We start from the raw sequence: 20,753 nt of genomic DNA on the forward strand, positions 1-20,753 counted from the left end.
TTCCATGAGGGAGACATGAGAGATACAGGTTCAATCCCTGGGTCTGGAAGATCCCCTGGAGTAGGAAATGGTAACCCACTGCAGTATTCTTGCCTGAAGAATCCCATGGACAAAGGAGCCTGGCAGCAGAATAGTTACACTGCAAAGGCAGAGAGGAGAGATGAAGGTTCCTCATTTCTTTTTTGTTCTTTAAACTCCCACTAAGTTGGCTCAGTGGGTAAAGAATCTGCGGGAATGCAGGAGACACAGAAGATCCGAGTTTGATCCCTGTGTTGGGAAGATCCTCTGGAAAAGGAAAAGCAACCCACTCCAGTATTCTTGTGTGGAAAACCGCATACACAGAGGAGCCTGGTGGGCTACAGTCCAAACGGTCACAAGAAGGCAGACATGACTAAGCTCACAGGCAAGCGACCCAAGGCTGGAGTGTCAAACAATGTGGGTTGCATTTGTATTTCAAGGCATAGGTGCTCCACCACGCCCACAATGTCAGCAGAGACTTGCAGGAGCAGTTGGACAGACAAACCTAAATAAAACAAAGATACCAATGACAGAAACTTGAAGACACAAACAAGAAGTATTCAGGATTAAGGGGATGGGTGTGCAGGTGTAGGACTAAGGGTGGGGTAAGGGAAGGAGGGACAGAAAAGACTGAAAAAAGAGAAAGTGACAGAAAGAGACTGCAGTTTCAATTCACGCCCATGTGGGTGTCTATTCAGGCACCAACCTGTGAGCTTCCAGAAAGGCCCAGTTAAGGAGGGAGCACCCTGTGCACTGCCCACTCGGGTGATCAAACCTGGAAACCAGCCAGTTGTATGTTGCTGTGGGACTCTAACCCACAGGTGGGACTCACCCATGTGTACACCAGTGTATGGGAATCTGCTGCAGCACTTCAGCAAAGGGTCCCACATCCCAGTCTGTCTCAAATTGGGGGGAAATATAAGAGATATACAGAAAACAAATTGCAAACTGGAAAATGTAATTCCAACTGTATTAATAATTACATTACTGTGAATAGATTAAACACTCAAAATTAAAGACAAAAATTGATAGATTATATTTAAAAGAACAAAGTCCTTATCAATGTCAACTCTGTGATGTGGAAGAAAGAAAGAAAGGGAGAGAGAGAGAAAGAGAGGAAAGAAGGGAGGAATGGAAAAAGAGAGAGAAGAAGATAGGAGAGAAATAAGTAAAGGAATCCCACTTTAAATGGAAAAATTAGAACCTTTAGTGCAGAAGAGATGAACCTATATGTTAGAAACACCCAGTGAACCCACCAAAGCAATGTAAAACAAGCCAAAACAGACTAGGATGAATAAACAAGTGTAGGAAGTTCATAGGAAGCAATATTTCTTATAAAATAAATTGCATTTATGTATTCTAGGTACAAAAATATGAAAAGAGAATTAACAAAATAATTTCATTCATAATAGCATGGAAAAGAATAAAATCCTAGCAATAAACATAATAAAGAAGTGCAAGATCTGTACACTGAAAACTATAAAATATTGCTGATAGAAATTAAAGGTCTATACAAAGCAACTGTTCTTGTTCATGGATCAGGAGATCTCATATTATGAAGAAAGCAACTCCTCAAATTGGTCTATAAATTCAATGCAGTCCCAGTGAAAATTCTAGCAGGCTTTTTTTGGGTAGAATTTGACAGCTGATCCTAAAATTCATAGGGAAATTCAAAGGATGTAAAATAGCCTAAACAATTTGGCAATAGAATAAAGCTGGAGAACTTTCATTACCTGATTTCAGATTTTACCATAATACATACTAATCGAGACAGTGGAATTCTGGCACAGGAAAGCAATACAGTTCATTGGCACAGGATTGAGAGTCCAGGAGTAGAACCTTACTTTTTGTTATGAATTGATTTTCAACAGATGTTCTAAAACAATTCAATATGAGAAAGAGTAAATTTTCTTTTTTAACCAAGAAAAGGTGCTGGTACAAATGGATATACACAAGAAAGATGAAAAACTAAGAAACGGAAACCTATTATATCTGGTAGGTAAAAATGAACTAAAACATGATCATGGTTTCAAATGTAGGAAACAACCTTTACAGTTTCTCAGAGAAAACACAGAGAAAACATAGGAGAAACTCTTCATGATCTCTTAGATATAACATGCAAAGCATGAGTTATACAAGAAAGAATAGTAAATTAGACTTCATTAAATATCAGTGAAGGCGGAGTCCAGGTAGCCCTGTCATTTTGACTAGGCCTCTGGACGCCTGGCCTTGGCCTGGCCTCTGTGAAGTGATGTGACCCTCCTGGTTGCGACACTTGGGGTCTCTACTATAGGTGGCAGGGAAGTCTCCACAGTGTGTGGGAAACCCAAGGTGATGGGAGGATCTACGGTGGCTGGGACATGGAGGCCAGTGGCCGCGGCAGGCCAGTCTGCAATCCCAGGGCTTGCACGTCTGTGGAGCTGTCCTCATTAACTCCACCTGGCTCCTTTCCACCGCCCACTGCTTTCTCAAGTGAGTCTATAGCCTAGGCAAGGGAGGGGGATAGTGTCCCACGTTAGCTCCTCTGGGCAGTCTGTGGCCTTCAGAGGCATGTCGTTCCTGCTTTGGCCTGTGTACCCTCCACCTGGACTGTCCTCCCACTCACCTGCCCGGATCCTCCTCATGCTCTGCCCTCAGCCCCTGTATCTGTTCCCCAACACAGGTGTGCCTCAGGAGAGCGGCAGTGTCTGTCCTCGCTGCCATTTGGTATGGGCCCATCTCAGATCAAAACTTCTTCTCAATGCCCCCTATTTCCAGGTGTCAGACTCTAGGCAGGGGCCTGGGACCGCGTGTATGACCAACAGCTGGGCAATTCTTACTACTCCTGCAAAACTGTGTGCCCAGGAGGAGTCATGGTCACTGGCGTGCATGCAGATAGCTGTGGTGCCAGGCTGCATAAGTGGGGGTGGGCTCCCTGGGAGAGTGACAGGGCTGCTCAGGAGTCTAATTCACCTAGCCTTTTGGGGCTGGCTTAGTTACAGACTTCTGAACAGAGGAGGAGGAGTCACCAGGGAGTTCAGGCATCACAGTCCAGGTCTGGGCACAAGAGCTTTGAGGGCTCAGAGTCTGTCAGCAACCACTCTGTGCCATGCTCCATGCAAGCCGCTCTGTGAATCAGGGTGAAGTGACAAATCCCACTTCACCATACCTCCATCCTGTCAGAAGAGAAAGCCCAGCATGGGTGAGAAGGGCAGAGCACATGGAGTGGGGGTGGGAGGGTCAGGAGAAGGGCTATGGAGAATGAGTGCCTGCTGGAGGGCAAGGATCGGATGAGGGGAACATGAGAGAGGGCCTCCAAGTAGATGAGGTGTGAAGATTGAAGGCTGGAGGAGAAGGGGATGACAGAGGATGAGTTGGTTGGATGGCATCACCGACTCAATGGATATGAGTTTGAGTAAACTCTGGGAGTTGGTGATGGAGAGGGAGGCCTGGCGTGCTGTAGCCCATGGGGTTGCAGAGTCGGACATGACTGAGCATGTGAACTGAACTGAACTGGTTTCAGCACCTGTGCTGGGGAAACAAGGCGAGGTTCCATTTCCTGCACCCAGTTGCTCATTTATTTAACAAATATTTTGTAAATCTTTGTAACTAAGTGGAGAAGCAGGACTTGGGCAGGGAGGTGTTTAAAGAAAAGGGATGGTCAGGAAGAGTGGGCCAGAAGGTGGGTTGTATGGGGTCTCCAGAAGGGTAAAGTGAGAGAGAGAACTGCCCCAGAATGCCTGCTGTGTACAATCAAAAAGCCTTCATTTGATGATCCCACTGAGGACATTTCCAGAGCAAGGATTCAGTGCTTCTGCCATTCTAGTTTCTAATGGAGAAAGCAGCCATATGTCTGAAACTGTAAATAGGATATCAATTAGCCTCAAGAAAGAAGGCCTCCTGAACATTCAAAATGGATGGACAGAAGCTGTCTGGCGTCACAAGGAGTGGATGGGTCCAGAGGGGTGTGGGCAGTTAGATGAGGATGCAGGGAAAGAGCTAGTCCCCACTTGGAGATGATGGTGACAGCACGCCTTTCTTCCTCCAGGAAATCCTAAGCCCTTGGGAACTATCAGGTTCTGTTAGGAAGCACCCAGCTGTACCAGCATACCCAGCACACCCAGGAGGTGTCTGTGACTCGGATTATCACACACCCAGACTTCAAGAAGTTATATCCCTTCGGGATTGACATTGCCATATTGCAGCTGCTCTTTCCTGTGAACTTCACCTCCTACATCATCCCTGCCTGCCTCCCAGTCCCTGGCATGAAGCTCCCCAGTAACTCATCCTGCTGGATAACTGGCTGGGGGATGTGCAATGAAGAAAGTGAGAGGTTACTGGGGAGTTGGGGGGGGGATGAGAGGAGGAGGAGGAAGGGGAGAAGGACAGGAGCAAAGAAGGGAGGTATGTCTCTACCTGAGGGGTCTCCAGGCAAAGGTCCCCTTGGCCCACTATGCTTCATTTCCAGAGGACTGGACCATTCTAGTTCTAGTTCTGAAAGTGTGTGATTCTAAGGCTTTGGTGTCCCCTAAAGTGTAAAGCTCTGAAGTCTGGGAATCTGACTTTGGAATCAAGAATCTGAGTTCTTGAAGTCTTTCTGGTTCTTGATTCCAAGGTTTAAATCAACCATAGATCTGAGATGACTTGATCCAACTCAAAGGTCATGGTTGGGGCCTGACTCCTTCCAGGTCACTAACAAACTCTCTGATTTCCCAGTGCCATAGGAGGTGCTTGGGAAAAGTAGAAAGAAAACTGAAGTATTGCCTCTGACCTCTGAACCTGCCTGATCAGTTTAAAATGATTATGACTTAGAGGGTTTCACTCTCTGAAACTCGCTTTGCTCTTCTCCCAGCTCAGGTCAGTTATCTACTTTGTAGGGTTATTAGGCAAACTGAGTAACAGGAAAAAAATTGTATTTTTTAAGATTGAAAGAGGAGAAATCTAGGCCAAAAGTTATGAATAACTTATAAGCAAGAGTCTTCATTAAGGAAAGGAGTGTTTACAACTTGGTGAAATGATTATGATGCAAAATTATGGAGGGAAAGAATATTTATTTGTAATTGTTTGTAGGGTCATAATTTGGTATGATGTTCTACAGAGGTGTTATAAGCATTTTGAATAGATTCTGTCTTCATTGGGTGGGATGTTCCAGCATCCATGGTCCTTGCTTATTAGTGTGTCAGTAACACTCAGTAATTATAGGACAAACAACCAGGTCTCCATAATTCTTACAGCACACACACACAACACACCCAAACACACACAACACATGTATACACACTTCACACACACACACAGGCTAGTTCCTCCTTGAGGACAGGGACCCTGTCTTTGTTGTTTCAATATCCCAGTCTGTGCCCCAGGCAGGGCCTAGCACCTGGTAGGTATCCCACTGCTGCCCCCGGGTCTTTCTTCCCTGGACCTCCAGACTGATCTCGGCTCCCACCCTGTGTGCTCTTCGTTAGTCTCCACATAGCTGTCTAAATATTTGCTTTAGAGCAGGAGTCATGCCAGTTCCCTCCTCATCACCCCCAGTGCCTTCTCATTTCTACTTAAAATAAGGTCGCAACTCCCTGCCTTTGCTCTCAGGCCCCATTCCTCTCTCTCACCTCCTACTGCACCCCTCACCCACACCACCCCAGCCAGCAGGCCTCCTTCCTGCCTTGATGATGCCAAGGCGGTTCCCACCTTAGGTCTGCATCTTGACTATCTCCCTGGACTCATTTGCTTTTCCAACTAAGCTCATCATGCCTTGTTTCATAACATATGCAGCTTGGCTACTCTTCTGAGCAGTTTCACTCGATCACATGAGCTAAAACAGGCAACCCCTAATAGTACATCTTCTTGTTTTATTTCCTTTACACCACTTATTAGATCTAAAATAATAATACTTATTTCATTTAACCTCTCTGCGCCAACTAAAAATGTTAGTATCATTAGCTAAAAGATACTTAACATGAGGATGGAGGAATAAATGAGTAAACTGGATGAAGAATAAATGAGTGATAGGGCGAGAGGATGGATGGCGGGAAGGTGGGAGGATGAATGGGTGGAAGGGAAGATGGCTGGGCCAATGGTTGAAAGGATGGTGGGCAGAGAGATGGAGTGAGTGGGTCTATTGATGGAGGGGAGAATGGAGAGATGGGTGAAAAGATGAGTGTATAGGCAAATGGATGGAAGGCTGAGTGGGCGAATGGGACATGAGGGAAGATGGGTAGTAGGATGGAGGAACAAGTGGATGGAAAGCAAGGTTAGTGACAGACAAAAGGTGACTGGATGGGATGGTTTGTGAAAGGGTAGATAGGTTGGTGAACGATTACTAAGCACCAGTGAGTGGCAGGTGTTGGAGGGATTTGCCATTTTCCTTTGTGAAATAGTGTGTCTGTTATTATAAAAGAGGTAGAGGGAATAGGATGAGTTTGGAAAAGTTTGAGAAACAGGGGAGGGCTTATTAGGCATAGGTAGAAGTCTGAAACAAGGATGAAAGCTCAGGTGTTTGGAGAAAACCCCACATTGAAGTGTAGTGCTGACCGATAAGGCAGAGCTCTGTAGCTTGGGTACAGCCTCCTTCCCTGATTTCCTACTTATCCTCAGAGCACCTCTGCTTGAACCCTTCCATCTCCAGGAGAGAATGTGAGCTTCGTTGAGAACAAGTTCTATAAACTTATACTGAGATGGAAAAGGCAAGAACTGCTCTGTACATGTGGACATGCTGTGGGCTGGGGACTTCTCCACAGAAAGTCCATCTGCCAAATGAGTAAGGCGCTTTCTCTTTTTCCCTCGCCTGTTCTCAGGGCCTCAGTTTCCCTGGGGAGGGGCTGTGTTGCCTCTGCTCTCTTTGTGGAGCCCCTGGGACTTCCCGTTTCCTCCTCCATGCGTCTTCCTGGGCTCCATCCCTTGGCAGTGTCCCCCAGGCCAACCCCCCTTCCTAACTCCCTTGCACATGAGGACACCTACAGCATCTGTTCTTGAAGTATATTTTAAAGGTTTTATTGAAGTGTAACATACATACAAAAGAATATATCCATGCTCTTTTCATAAGTTGGATAAAATTTCACATAGTGAAGCAACATGTGATCAATACCCTAGAGGCCCCGCTCACACCTCCTTCCTGTCACCAACACCCAACGCAAACCACCATCTTCATCTTCAGTACTTTAGATTAGATTCCGAATGTTGCATAAGTAGAATTTATTTCCAGTTGTCAGCCTTTCTTGTCTTCACGTTGTATCTGTGAGATTCGTCCATGCTGTTGCCTGTAGTTGTAGTGTGTTCAGTCTCCTTGCTCTACAGGACGCTCCTGTGCGCATTGAATCCTATGATTAGTTACTCTTAGTGGGTATTTTAGTGCTCCAAGTGTTTCATTTCATTTCACTCCAAATGTTTCGTCTTCTGTTTCACAGAATCCCGTGAGTAGTACTGTTGGAGGAAAAGGTATGCATGTATTCACCTTTGGCAGACATTACCAAACGTCTTCAAAGTGGTTCACCATTTCCACTCATTGAAGCAGTGGATGAGAGTTTGTATTCTCACCAATACTTAGCACTTTTCATCTTTTTTCATTTTAATAGCTTACTGTAGTTTGATTTCCTTGATGACCAATTAAATATACTTTCACATATTTATTATCATTGGATATCTTTTTCTGTAAAGTTTCTTTTCAAGATTTTTTCCCCCTCTTATTTTTCTGTTGGGTGCTCTGTCTCTTCGTTTAGGGGCTCTTTATGTATTTTATATATTCCAGATATCAGTCTACCGTAGGATATTTGTGTGTGTGTGTATTTTTTTGCATTTGCTTGTTTGTTTGCTTTCTTTTGGCTGTGTTGGGTGGGCACTAGTTATAGCACTCGGGCTCTTCGTTTCTGCGCGTGGGCCTCTCTCAGTTGTAGCACGTGAGCTCCAGAGCACGTGAGTGCAGTAGTGGCGGCATGTGGACTTAGTTGGCCTGTGGCACGTGGGATATCAGTTCCCTGACTAGGGATCCAACCAGTGTCCTCTGCATGGGAAGGCAGATTTGTAACCACTGGATCACCAAGGAAGTCCCACTGTTGGATATTCGAATTTTGATGCTTTCTTCACACTTTCTGTTTTCCCCTGTTTTATAGGTGAGCAAACAGGTCCCAAAGAGGGTAAGTGGCTACCCTAAAATGTGGCAGCACAGCCTGAGCCCCTGTGTCCACTCTTACACCCCACCCTGAGCCCACGTCTGCTCTTATACCGCTCCCTGAGCCCACGTCCACTCCTCCACAGACCCAGTTTCCACACCAGTCTCTGCAGGCTGCCGGCTCGTCCATGCCAGGCATAGCCTTTGTGCCTCCACAGACCTGGCCCCTGGTGTTGTTCATGCTTGGGGCCCTGAGAAATGCCCTGTGGTGATCCGCCAAGCCCCTCAGCTCCAGCTATGTGCCTCAGGACCCGGCCTGCTCACTGGAACCTTCCCCCCTCCCCTCCTCCAGCCCCATCAGGTCTCGATGGTCTCTTCTTGGCTTCCCTGTCCACCAGCTGTGACCCCCACAATCCAAGCTTGAAAAGCCAAATAAAAACAAATGAGAGTCATCCTGATTCTGTCTTGGGGCCCTATGGCTCCTCCTGATCCTCAGCACTCAGCCCTTCTCTTGAGGTCTGTCGTCTGATTCCCTGGACAAGCAAACAGGAAGCAGCAGGGCCATTACAGCAGGAGGAGGGCAGGGGTGGGGACTCTGAAGGAGTCCAGCTGGGGAGAGAGAAGGGCGTCTTTCTACTGTGGGAATGCACAGGCCTCAGAGGAAGAACATCAGTCAGCTCCAGCTGCTGTAACAAATATTACAGGCAGTGTGGCTTAGACAACAGGAACTGTTTATCACAGTTCCGGAGCCCAGAAGCCTGAGGCCTCTCGCCTTGGCTTATAGACACCACCTCTGCCCTGTGTCCTCACAGGGTCTTCCCCCTGCGTGTTTGTGTCCACATTTCCCCTTCTTATAAGGGCACCATTTGCAACCCAAGGGCACCCCACTCCAGTACTCTTGCCTGGAAAATCCCATGGGCAGGGGAGCCTGGTAGGCTGCATCCATGGGGTCGCTAAGAGTGGGACATGACTAAGCGACTTCACTTTCACTTTTCACTTTCATGAATTGAAGAAGGAAATGGCAACCCACTCCAGTGTTCTTGCCTGGAGAATCCCGGGGAGGGGGGAGCCTGGTGGGCTGCCGTCTATGGGGTCACACAGAGTTGGACATGACTGAAGTGACTTAGCAGTACCCGGATCCATCCTCGTGGCCTCATTTTAACTTGATTATCTCTTTAAAAGCTCTACTCCAAATAAAGTCACATTTGGGGACTGCTCTGGTTGTACAGTGGTTAAGACACCAGGCTTCCTCTGCAGGGGGCATGGGTTTAGTCTCTTGTTGAAGAGCCAAGAACCCACATGCTGGACTGCGCAGACAAAAGAAAGTCACATTCTGAAGTTCTGGAGGTTAGGACTCAACATAAGAATTTTCTGTGTGTTAGTTGCTCAATCATGTCTGACTCTGTGACCCCATGGAGTATATAGCCTGCCAGCCTCCTCTGTCCATGGAATTCTCCAGGCAAGAATACTGGAGTAGGTTGCCCATTCCCTTCTCCAGGGGATCTTCCCAACCCCAGGATCAAACCTGGGTCTCCCGCATTGCAGGCAGATTCTTTACCACCTCAGCCAATGAACTGGGGTTGGGGGTTGTCAGAATTCAGCCCGTAATAGGAAGTAAGACATAGTGTCAGGTGTCTGTACTGCAGGGGAGTAAGAATCTTTCTCAAAGTAAAGAAGCATCACTCCCCAGGTTTGGAGAAGGGACGACCTACTCCCTGTGGAGGTAAGGGGATGTTCCCCGCATCAGGACAATTGAGCTGGACTGAGGTACATGACCCAGGCCATGAGGAAGGGGGTTCCTGCCTACAGTACAGAAGGCTCTTGCACGTGGGGGATCTGGCGACTGAGTGGGAGACAGAGCGAGGAGACCCTTGCCAGGCTGCGAGCTGAGGTCCAGTCTGGCAGACCTCACACCTCTGCTCCTAGAATTGACTCCCAGTAACTCCTCACCCACTCCCATGTCCTCTCAGACACCCCCATGATCCCTCACCCACTCTATGATCCCTCTCGGACCCCACGGATCCCTCACCCACCCCATGTTCCCTCACGGACCCCATCATCCCTCACCTACCTCCATGGTTCCAAACTCACTGCCCACCTTCCTGGCCCTGAACCCCACATGAAATGGCTCCCTTCTGGCCAGGGCCTCAGGCCAGCCTGTCCCAAGTGTCCACACACCTTCAGCAGTAGGAGCCTAGTGTCTTCTTTCTGCTTAGCTGACTCAGGACTTAGTTGCCTGGCAATAAGCCTGGAAGCAGTGTTCTCATCATCCTTCCTGCCAAGTACCTGACACAGAGTCATTGTGTAACCAGCAGCACCCCAGGAGGCCTCAGAATGTACCCACCCCAGACTTCGCATGATAATATGGTAGATGTCCCCTTTAGCACATATCCAATACGGACTAGACGCTATTCAAAAGATTCAGGCCAAGTTCTTTCCAATCCTGGCATTGCCGATATATCCTGGACTCCCACAGACAGATAACCACAAATGGACTCACATGCACTCTCACATGGATCCCATGTCTGGAGCCAGGAACTCGCACTCGAGTTGAAAAGGTCTCAAAAAAGTGTCTTCCCAGCATCCACACATTTCCACAGTCCCTGCGTTTGGCCATTCCTCTGGCTAGAGTTCTACCACTGAGGTACCACCATCAGCTTCAGCCCTTAACAGCCCAGCAGTCTCTGGAAGGTGAAGACTAACTTTCCCTGCCTTGGTGGGGAACTCTGGTATGGGTCCTTAGGCAAGATTGCTCAGGGCCCTGGAGTCAGGGAGCTACTGAGACACCATGTGGTCCACACACATTCTCCAGAAGACCAGGGGAGCTCAGGCAGTTCAGCTGCACTAGTAGCCACTCCACTGGTCCTAAGGTCTTATTTTCTTCCCAACCCCAGCAGCCTCAGGCTGGCTGTGCCCTGGGGCCAGGCCTTCCTATATCTTATTTCTGGAGGTAGGTGTTTTTCTGCCCCCCACCCCCACCCCGCCACCGCCCACCCGGTTTTCCTTAGACCTCTAACCAGGGGATTCCAACACATATCATATCCACATAACAGATGGACCGAATGTCTGCTCCAGGGCAGCCAGTTCCCCATTGCCTGAAACTGACTTAGTGCTCAGCATTCTTATCTTGGTTTAGCTGCTTTTAAAAGATAAACTGAAGCCTAGCAGGGTTAAGTAGTTTTTCAGAGGTCACATAAGTAGGAATTAGTGGGAACAGGGATTCAAATCTTGATCTTTCTTACAGAACTTGAATATCTTTGTACTCCTGCAGACTATACTCAGATCCTGTTACCCTGTGTTCATTTTCCTGGAGTAAACAGCCAGGGATGCAATTGCTGGACCATATGGTAAGTATATATTTAGTTTTTTAAAGAAATAGCCAAACTGCTTTTAGGTTTGACTGTATCATTTTACAGTTCCATTAACAGCACTATGAGATAACTTATTCTTGGCACACTCACTAATAATGAAGTTAGTTTTCATTTTAGCTGTTCTAAATCAACATGTGATTTATTCTCATTGTGTTCCTAATTTGAGTTACATTAAAGACCAGGAGTTTTGAACGTCTTTTCATGAATTACTTGTCAAACAGATGTCCTCTTTTGGTGAAATGTATCTTCATATCTTTTCCTCATTTTCTAATTGAATTGTTCCTATTTTTATTGTTTTGATAGTTTTTTATACACTCTAAGACTTTTGTCAGATGTGTGACTTGCGAATAATTTCTCCAAACTTGTAGCTTCTTCTCATCCTTAACAGAGTCTTTCATGTAGGAAAATATTGAATTTTCATAAAATCCAATTTTCTCTTTTTTTTAATCAATAATGTTTTTCCTCTCAATGTGTAAAAAGCCTTCACCAAGCCCTAGGATCCAAAGATTTTCTCCTATTTTCTTAAAAATGTTTCAAATTTTGAAATTTTACATTTAAATCTATGTTCCATTTTGAGTTAATTTTAATATTTTTTAAAATCTCTATTCCTTTTCCATTATATTGCTTTTTAATGTTTGTAAAGATTTAGAAGAGCAATTGAGTCCTTTGGGACACAAATTTTTCTTTCTGCTTAAAAAGTTTTTTGCTCCTGGTGAAAAAAAAAAAACAATTAACTAAAGAAAAAAAATGCCTCAAAGGGCAAAGCTGTATGAAAACTTAACAGTGGCCATATTGAAAAAGAAAAATAGGGAATTGGGAATTCAGAACTCAGGTTCTTTACTCTTCTTTGTTACAATTGTGTAGGAAATTGTTCTTAACTCATGCCCAGTTCCTCATGATTTCTACCTTTTTTCCCAATTCTAAATCTGAAAGATTTCAATGATACATATATTGGATACTTTCAGAGGGTTTGACCAGTCACTGGAAGGGAATGGCTTGTCCATCTGCATATTTTCCAGGCCTTTAGCGCTTTCAGTACAAAAATATCTTCTTACATGCACCTAACTTTTTCTTTTTTATTCTCTGGGTTAGCTACTCTGTGCACTCTCCCTCGACCTTAGTTGAGAAGATGAGGTGAGAGCAATTTAAGGAAAATCGCAGTAAATTTTATTTAACAAACAAAAAACATCAATCAAACTGTTAAGGGTTGAAGAAATTAACAACTTGGAGACATTTCTCACTATTTGAGCTTTTCTCATGGGAAAAGATGAAATTATTTTAACCAGTAACTTCACACTAGAGGAATGGGGAGGTAAAATATTGTACCCTGGCACTCCAGAAAGGTGGGCTTTCTTGTTGATTCTTCCCCTTGTCCTGTCAAAAAATTGTTAAAAAATTCTTATTCATGGCTCTGAGTAGAGTTTGAATGAACCTTCCCAGGGCCACTGATATAAAAATTGAATTTTGGAAAAAATTATCCCATCTCATGTCTACAGTCATTTTTTACTCCATCAAAATCTTAGACCACGGAGGCAGATACAATTAAATGAGTCCAGAAGTAATCTGGGGAGACAGGCAACAGAAGGGAGTAGCAGAAGTCCTTTGGACCATGATCTCTGACTATCATGCAGAAAGGAGGGAGGCAGGTATTGCTTGCTGAGAAAAAAATCTATGGTTATGGATCACAGACCTTAGATGACCTATCGTATTCTGCTGAAGCATGGAACATTAGAAGTGCAGTGGGATTCCATGCTTATGTCTTGTAGAGTTTTCAATCTGTGTGCTTGGAGGCTCTCAGTATTGTTAGATACCAGGGGTTTTAAGAGGTATCCTGTGAAGTAGAAATGGTACTAATTTTGGAATTGATCACTAAGAGAATCTGATGATTGAATCTTCTTTGTAAAGTATTACTAACCCAAATCAGTAAGTTGATTCTGCTACTATCTCTTAAAAAAAAAATTAGGGAGCTTAAATTCTCCAATATATAATAAAAACGGAAGGGAGCATAAAACTATTCCCATGCTACTGCTATGTCAACTGAAACTGACCCAGATTTTCAAGTCTTGATCAAAGTTATTGATATAACAAAAACCTTGCAAGGAAACATCTGAGAATCAACATTTACTGAAGACCCTCCATGAAGTAAATAAATAATAAGAAAAAATACTCTAGTCGAGTGAGTGCATTTGGAGAGTGTAGGAATGGAGTCAGCACACAGTATCTCAGAGCGTTTTCCAGATCTGAAATTCTTTGCTAGAATTGTTCTTTAATGGAAACTTTTGGCCTACTAGGGAAAAGGACCTACTGGTTTTTGACAGACATAAACAAGAATCAAGGAACTGCAGTCCAAGGGCATGAAAAGGCATGAAAGGGCATGAAAACACTTTCCCAATTTAAGGATGGAGTTCTCCAAAACTCTTGTATTTAAGTGCATGGATTTCAGGTGTGAAACGTAAAAATCACCGGTGCGCAGCTCACAAGAGCTGATTTTAAGAGAGTGCTATGAAGCTTCCCGGTGAGAGGCCATGGACATAGAAGCTCCTCAGCGTGTTCGAACCCTAACTTCTCTGCCCTCTCGACCTCCTCGGACAGTTGTCTGTGTGCCCAGTGTCTGCACGCATGCGCACGCCCACTGTGGCCAGGCTGACGGCCATTATTCAAAAGCTGCTCCCAGCTTCTGTTAAAGTTGTCTGCTCAGGAAGACAGGAACTCTAACTGAAATACAGAGGGCGGAGCCCCAACCGCCAACCCTGCGTGGACAGAGGTGCCACTCAGGGCAGTCTCTAGCATCAGTTACAGGAACTTTGAGGTAAGGGAGACACAGACTTTTCAACCCTCAGGTGTCGCACTCTGCGCTGTTTTTCACCCTGGGGGTTACTTGTGCCCTTGTCAGTATAGGGAGACTCCCCTACAGCGCTCAGTTCCCTTGCAGTGTTTACACCAGGGTTACTGGCACCTCTGGGGAGCAGGTTGCAAGAATGCTTCCCGGACTGCAGGGCCTGTAGTGGAGGGTCAATCGTGAGAGCAGTTAAACAGGTGCCATTCTAGTCCGTGCCTTCTGAGGAGTATAAAAGCTAAAGGGAATTTCTTCCACTTGAAAGCGCTCATCGCAAGAAGTAGCGCAGGTCATTGGAAAATGAGTGGACAGTGAGTGAAGATCTAACATACATTCTCATGGTTTCACAGGTGAAAATATTTAACGTGAAAATATCAGTCGACACATATGTTCAAAGGGCAGTCTTGTCCATGATGAAGTAGCAGACATCTATTTGTAGTCTGATGTCAAATCATGATTGATTTGCAAGCATAGATGGGGTTTGTACGTAACTAATTGGTTAGTGGGAGTCTGATAGGTTGTCCAATGTGCAGGTTGGTTTTGTCTGTGGATATTTGTGATTAAGGGGAGTTCATGCCTCTATTTTTGTGAGTGTGTAAGGGTGAGTGTTGGATTTGGAGGGTGTTGAGATTGTAACACAGACATCAAGTAGTTGGTGATTAGGTGTTTGATATTTGAGGACTATTTTTACATGTGCTTTTTTCACCCATGAATTTGGGGATTTGTATGTGTTTAATGGTAGGTTTTTCATATGTGTAAGGGCAGTGTTAGGAAAAGTACTGGTGTATATTAGTTTGGGTGTACAGTCTATTTTGTGTCTATTTTTCCTTTGATTTTATCTTTGACCCAATGTTTTTTTTTTTAAATGTTTTATACAGCATAATAAATGTAATTAAAATGGGTGTATTTTATATATGACAGTTAAGAAAGTAAATCCTAAGAGTTCTCATCACAAAAGAAACATTTTTTCTTTTATTTTTATTTTGTATCCATAAGAGATGATGTTCATCAACCTTCTTGTGATAATCATTTCATGATATATGTAAGTCGAATCATTATGCTGTATGTCTTAAAATTATGCAGCGGTCAATATCAGTTATACCTCAGAAAAACCAGAAGTGGGGGGAAAGAGTGTATTGTTTAGCTTCCACATGTTTCTCAATTTTCCTGTTTTCTTGCTCTTAAGGGATTTCTTATTTCATCCTATTGTGGTCAGAAAAGATACCTGAAATTATTTCAGTCTTTTTAAATTTGTTAAAACTTGATTGTGACCTATTATGTATCCTGGTGGATGTTGCTTGTGTACTTGAATGTATATGTGCTGCTGTCTGGTGGTATGTTTAAATATGTCTGTAAGGACCATACGATCCTTACATGTTTTCATCAAGGCATGTTTGTTTATTGATTTTCTATCCATTTTTACAAGTGGATTATTGAAGTCCCTTACTGCCCTTATATGCAATCAATTTTTTTCTTTAATTCCAGTATTTGCTTTATACCTTTATGTGCTCTGATGCTGTATGCATATATAATTTTTATATCTTCCTGTTGAAGTGACTCTTATTAAAATATAGAGACCTTTTTCTATGGAAACAATTTTGGACTTAACATCACTCTTTTATATGAGTAGCCACCCCTGCTTTCTTTTGCTTACTATCTACATGCATGGAGTATCTTTTTCCATCCCTTCATTTCGAGCCTGTATGTGTCTTTAAATCTAAAATGAGTCTCTTGTAGATAGCTTCGAGTTGGGTCTTTTTTTTTTTTAAACCATTCAACCACTGTTTAATCCATTTATATTATTTCTCGATCAGCAGAGATTACTGTTACTGTTTAGTTAATGGTCTTATTTATGTTTTGTAGGTGTTTTGTCCTCTTCCTGTCTGGAGAGTTATAGTTCCTCTTAGTTGTGCAATCTGCCCTCCATCGTGGGGCTGGACTAGTGTGAAGGTTTCCTGATGGGGGGACTTGTGCTTGTGTTCTGTTGGATGAAGCTGGATCATGTCTCTCTGAAGCACAGTTCAGTGGTGAGTTTCGGGGTGTCTATGGGTTTGGTATGACTTTGGGCAGCCTATGTGCTAATATGCTGGATTGTGTTCCTGTTTTGCTGGAGGATTGGCATGGGGCATCCTGCACTGGAGCTTGCTGACACTTATTAAACAAAATTAATAACAAAAGATTGAATGGTGGACTTCCCACGGGAGTTGATCCTGGTTTGTTGGACCCTTGGCAGAGCCAAGCCAACTGGGCTCCCAGCTGGGTCCTGTGGAGGTTGCCACAGTCTTAGGTGAGTTGTGTGTTTCCCCAGGGGAGTTGTCCTTGGGTTATGACCCTGCTGGCTGGCAGATCTGAGCCACTCAGGGTTCTGGGAAGATGTGGGTAGTGATCCTCGGCCACTCACAGCTTAGCTGTAGATGTGATCCATGGGTCCATGGGGCCAAGATTGTAGTGGTCCTTTGCCTTTTGCCTCTGGCAGTTGTGCGCCTGCTTTTCTGCCTCTGGGGCTACAAACTGCAGCCTGCTCTCCCCTCCTAGGTATTCTCTATGGTTCTGTTCTTTGTTCTGTGGGTGCACGCAGAATTAGAATGCTGCCTGAGAGCCTTCCCACAGAAGTGAACTTTCTCTAGTGGTCCCAGAGTTTCCCCTGTCCTGCTGTGCTGTGTCACATTAACCCTCTTGGAGTATCTTCACAGCATTCAGCCCCAGTCCTTTCCCTGAGGACCAAGCCCCACAGCCAGAGCCTCCGCACCCAGCCCCCACCTGCTGCAGGCTGATGAGAGTGTGTGAGCTTCTTTTTGGCTGGAAATTGCAATTTGGCACAACCTCTGTGCAGAATTTTCTCTGTTTTGCATTATTGTGCTTCCATCTGAGGTTCCTAAGCTCCCCTATAACCCCACTTGTGAGGGGGTTTCTTGTTGCCTGGAAACTTCTCCTTCAGGACCCCCTCCTCAGGATGGATTCTCAAGATCCTTTCTCTCCCTTTTTGTCTTTGTCTTTTGCCCTACCTCATTCCAAGTAGATTGGCTTGCCTTTCTGGACTCCTGGGGTCCTCTCCCAGGGTTCAGAAGATGTGCTATGGGAATTGTTCCACATACAGGTTATCTTTTGATATATTTGTAGGGGAGAAGGTAGTTTCCCTGTCCAATTCCTCCATCATCTTGAAACCACCCCCCTTCTATAGCAAGTTTTGAAATCAAGAAATTTGAAACTTCAAACTTTATTTTGCTTACACATTATTTTGCCTGTTCAGGCTGTTAGAATTCCATGTGAATTTCAGGATGAAGTTTTTTATTTTCTAAAAAAAGAAGACCTCATTATAATTAGAGACTGTCATCTGTGCATCACTTTTAGTATTGACAGCATTACGTCTTCTAGCCTGTGAACACAGGATGCCTTTACATTTGTTGGCATCTTTATTAATTTCTTTCAGCAATATTTTCTAGTTTTCCATATACATCTCTTTTTTCCCCTTGTAAAGTTGTTTCTAGTATTTTACTCTATAGTTCATGATATGATAAATGGTGTTGCTTTCTTAATTTCTTTCTCATGTTTTCCATTGTTAATATAGAGAGACAGAATTGATTTTTAAATGTTGATTTTATATCTGGCACTTTTCTAAATTCATTTATTAATGCTAAGGGTGTTTTTTGGTGTGTTTGTGTGTAATCATAAGGTTTTCTGCATATGATATTGTATTGCCTGAAAACAAGTATAGTTTCATTTTTCCTTTTTGATTTAGATATCTTTTAGTTTTTATCTTGTCTTATTTATTCGTCTAGGAATTCTAGTAGTGTACTGAATAGAAGTGGTGAAACAGGCAACCTTTCTATGTCCCTGATTTTCACGGGAAAGTTTCACCACTTAATAGCTATGACTTTTCCCATATGTGACCTTCATTATGTTGAAGTCATCAACTTTTTTTTTAATCACAAAAAGGCATTGAATTTTGTGAAATGTTTTATTTTCTGCATCAGTTAAGATGATCACATGATGTTTATTTCCATCTTTTTAAGTGATAAGCCATATTGATTTTTCTCATTTATTGAACCAATCTTACATTGCAAGATCAGTCCCATTTGGTCATGGTGTATAAGCCCTTTCCTCTGTTGTTCTGTCTTATTGTTTTTTAAAGGGCTTCTGCGCCAGTTTGCATGAGGGATGTTGGTCTGTGGTGTACTTTTGTCATGTCTTTGGCTTTATATTCAGTGTAATGGTGACCTCATAGAATGACTGAGGAAACTGTCTCCTATTTAATTGTTTGGAAGAACTTGAGAAGACTTGGTGTTAATTCTTTCCACTTGGTAGAATTCACCATGAAGATACTTGATGCTGGGTGTTCCGTCACTGGAGGTTTTTTGATAGTTATTCAATATCTTCACTTCTAGAGCTGTTTAGATTTTGTATTTCTTCATAATTCAGACTTGGTAGGATGTTTCTAGACATAAAATTTTCTTTTTATGTCTATAAAGCTGGTAGTAATATCCCTTCACTTCTGATTTTATACATTTTTTCCTTATCTCTTTATGTAATGGTAAATTTAAGTAGTTTTGTTCATTTTTTTGATTTTTTTTCTCTTTTTTGAGGGCTACCTGACAAAACCATGGTGTAGCTAAAGTACATAAAGTGGTTATTTGACATACATATGTGTTGTGAAAGGATTCTAACAATCAAGTTAATTAACATACCCATTACTTCTCACATATTTACATTTGTATATGGGGACATGTAAATTCTACTCTCAGAAATTTTCAAGACTTTATTCTTTCATTTATTTTTCATGTTATAACAGAAAATTTGTATCTGTTTACCAATCTGTTTGCAGATACCCCATGACCAGCTATGACTGTCCTTTTTTTGATTCCACATGTAAGTGATACCATGCAGTGTTCTTTTCCGGAAGGCTTATATTATTTAGCATAATGATCTCCAGGTTCATTCATGTTCTTGTAAATGTCATGATTTACTTTTTTTGAGGCTGAATAATATCCCATTGTATATGTTATGTATGTATATTTGTGTGTGTATTCTTTATGGACTCATCCACAACAAACTGGAAGGTTCTCTGCATGCCATTACTATGAATGAAGTTTCAAAGGACATAGAGAAGTACTGATATCTCTTGAGAATAAAAGCATTTTAATTCCTTTTGCTCTATGACTGGAAGTGGAATTGCTGGATCACATGGTATTCTAATTTTATTTTTTTGAAGAATCTCCACACTGTTGTAAATATTGGTTGTACACATTTGCATTGCAAAGCACAATGCACATGGTTTGTTCAGTGATATCAGACTCACTATGAAGGAACTATCACAGTGTGTATACTCAGATTCTAAAGAATGCCTGTGAGGTCTGTGTGGGGGTCTCAAAGAGAGGTCTCGTGTGAGATTGCTCAGTGTAGGTCTGTGGAAGTTTCCTGTGTGGGGTAAATGTGCGTCTATCAGAGGTCTCTGTGTGGGGTCAGTGTGGGTGTTTGAGAGATCTGTAAGCAGGATCAGTGTGAATCTGTGGTTGACTGCTATACAGGATCAGGGTGGATTTGTGGAAGATTCCCATGTGAGGGTAGTGGAGTCCCTGTGTGGGTCAGTGTGGGTCTGTCAGAGGTCTCTGTGTTGGGTCTGAGGGTTCCTGTGCAGGGTTGCTGTGAGTCTGTGGGAGATCCCTATGCAGAGTTAGTGTGGGTCAGTGGGAGGCCCTGTCTGGGGTTAGTGTGGGTCTGTCAGAGTTCTCTGTGTGGGCTCAGTGTGGGTCTGTGTGAGGGTTCCTGTGTAGGGTCGCCGTGAGTCTGTGGGAGATCCCTGTGTGGAGTTAGTGTGGGTCAGTGGGAGGCCCTGTCTGGGGTGTGGGTCTCTGGGAGGGCCCTGTGCTGGATCAGTGTGGGTATATGGGAGGTCCCTGTCTGGGGTCAGTGTGGGTAGTCTTCATGGGGACCCTCCATTGCTGTCCTTTCTGCACCTCATGGCAGGAGAAGGGCAAGTGACTCTCCCCGTCTGCTTTCTTGTTGTTCTGTCAGGGTCCCTCCTGTGTCATTTCTCCAGATCGGCGCCTTAGTTCCAGCTCACCTGACTCAGTGCTCACCTCTTGGCACCTCTGAGAGGACCTCGCAGGCGGGCTCAGAATCCACGCTCTCTGCTCCCCTCTGTGAGCTCTGGAGGCCACTCAACGACGTAGGTCACAGCCCATCCCCTCAGACCCTGGCTGAGCCCCCACCGCTATGCCCCCTATGGAGGACACAGTGCAGAGGCAGGACTAGTCTCCAGAGAGAAAACAGCAGAAGCAGGCCTGTGTCCTCTACCCCCACAGCCCCGGGCCTGGTCCTATATGTGGGGGTCCTGACAGGCATGGAGGCGGGGCCATTCCAGCTGGCTCCTGGATCGGGGACCCCTCCAGGAGCAGATCTCTCCACAATGGGAGTGTCTGTGACATAGAGCCCCAAATCTCTCTAG

At 44.2% G+C, this 20,753-nt stretch overlaps 1 pseudogene; it reads left to right on the plus strand.

Annotated features, from left to right (window-relative positions):
• Positions 1 to 698: 698 nt before the first annotated feature.
• On the plus strand, positions 699 to 20,735 carry LOC138080741 (serine protease 40-like; annotated as a pseudogene).
• The last annotated feature ends 18 nt before the right edge of the window (positions 20,736 to 20,753 follow it).

Source organism: Capricornis sumatraensis, chromosome 6 (genome assembly GCF_032405125.1).
Source record: "Capricornis sumatraensis isolate serow.1 chromosome 6, serow.2, whole genome shotgun sequence".
NCBI classification, from domain to species: domain Eukaryota; kingdom Metazoa; phylum Chordata; class Mammalia; order Artiodactyla; family Bovidae; genus Capricornis; species Capricornis sumatraensis.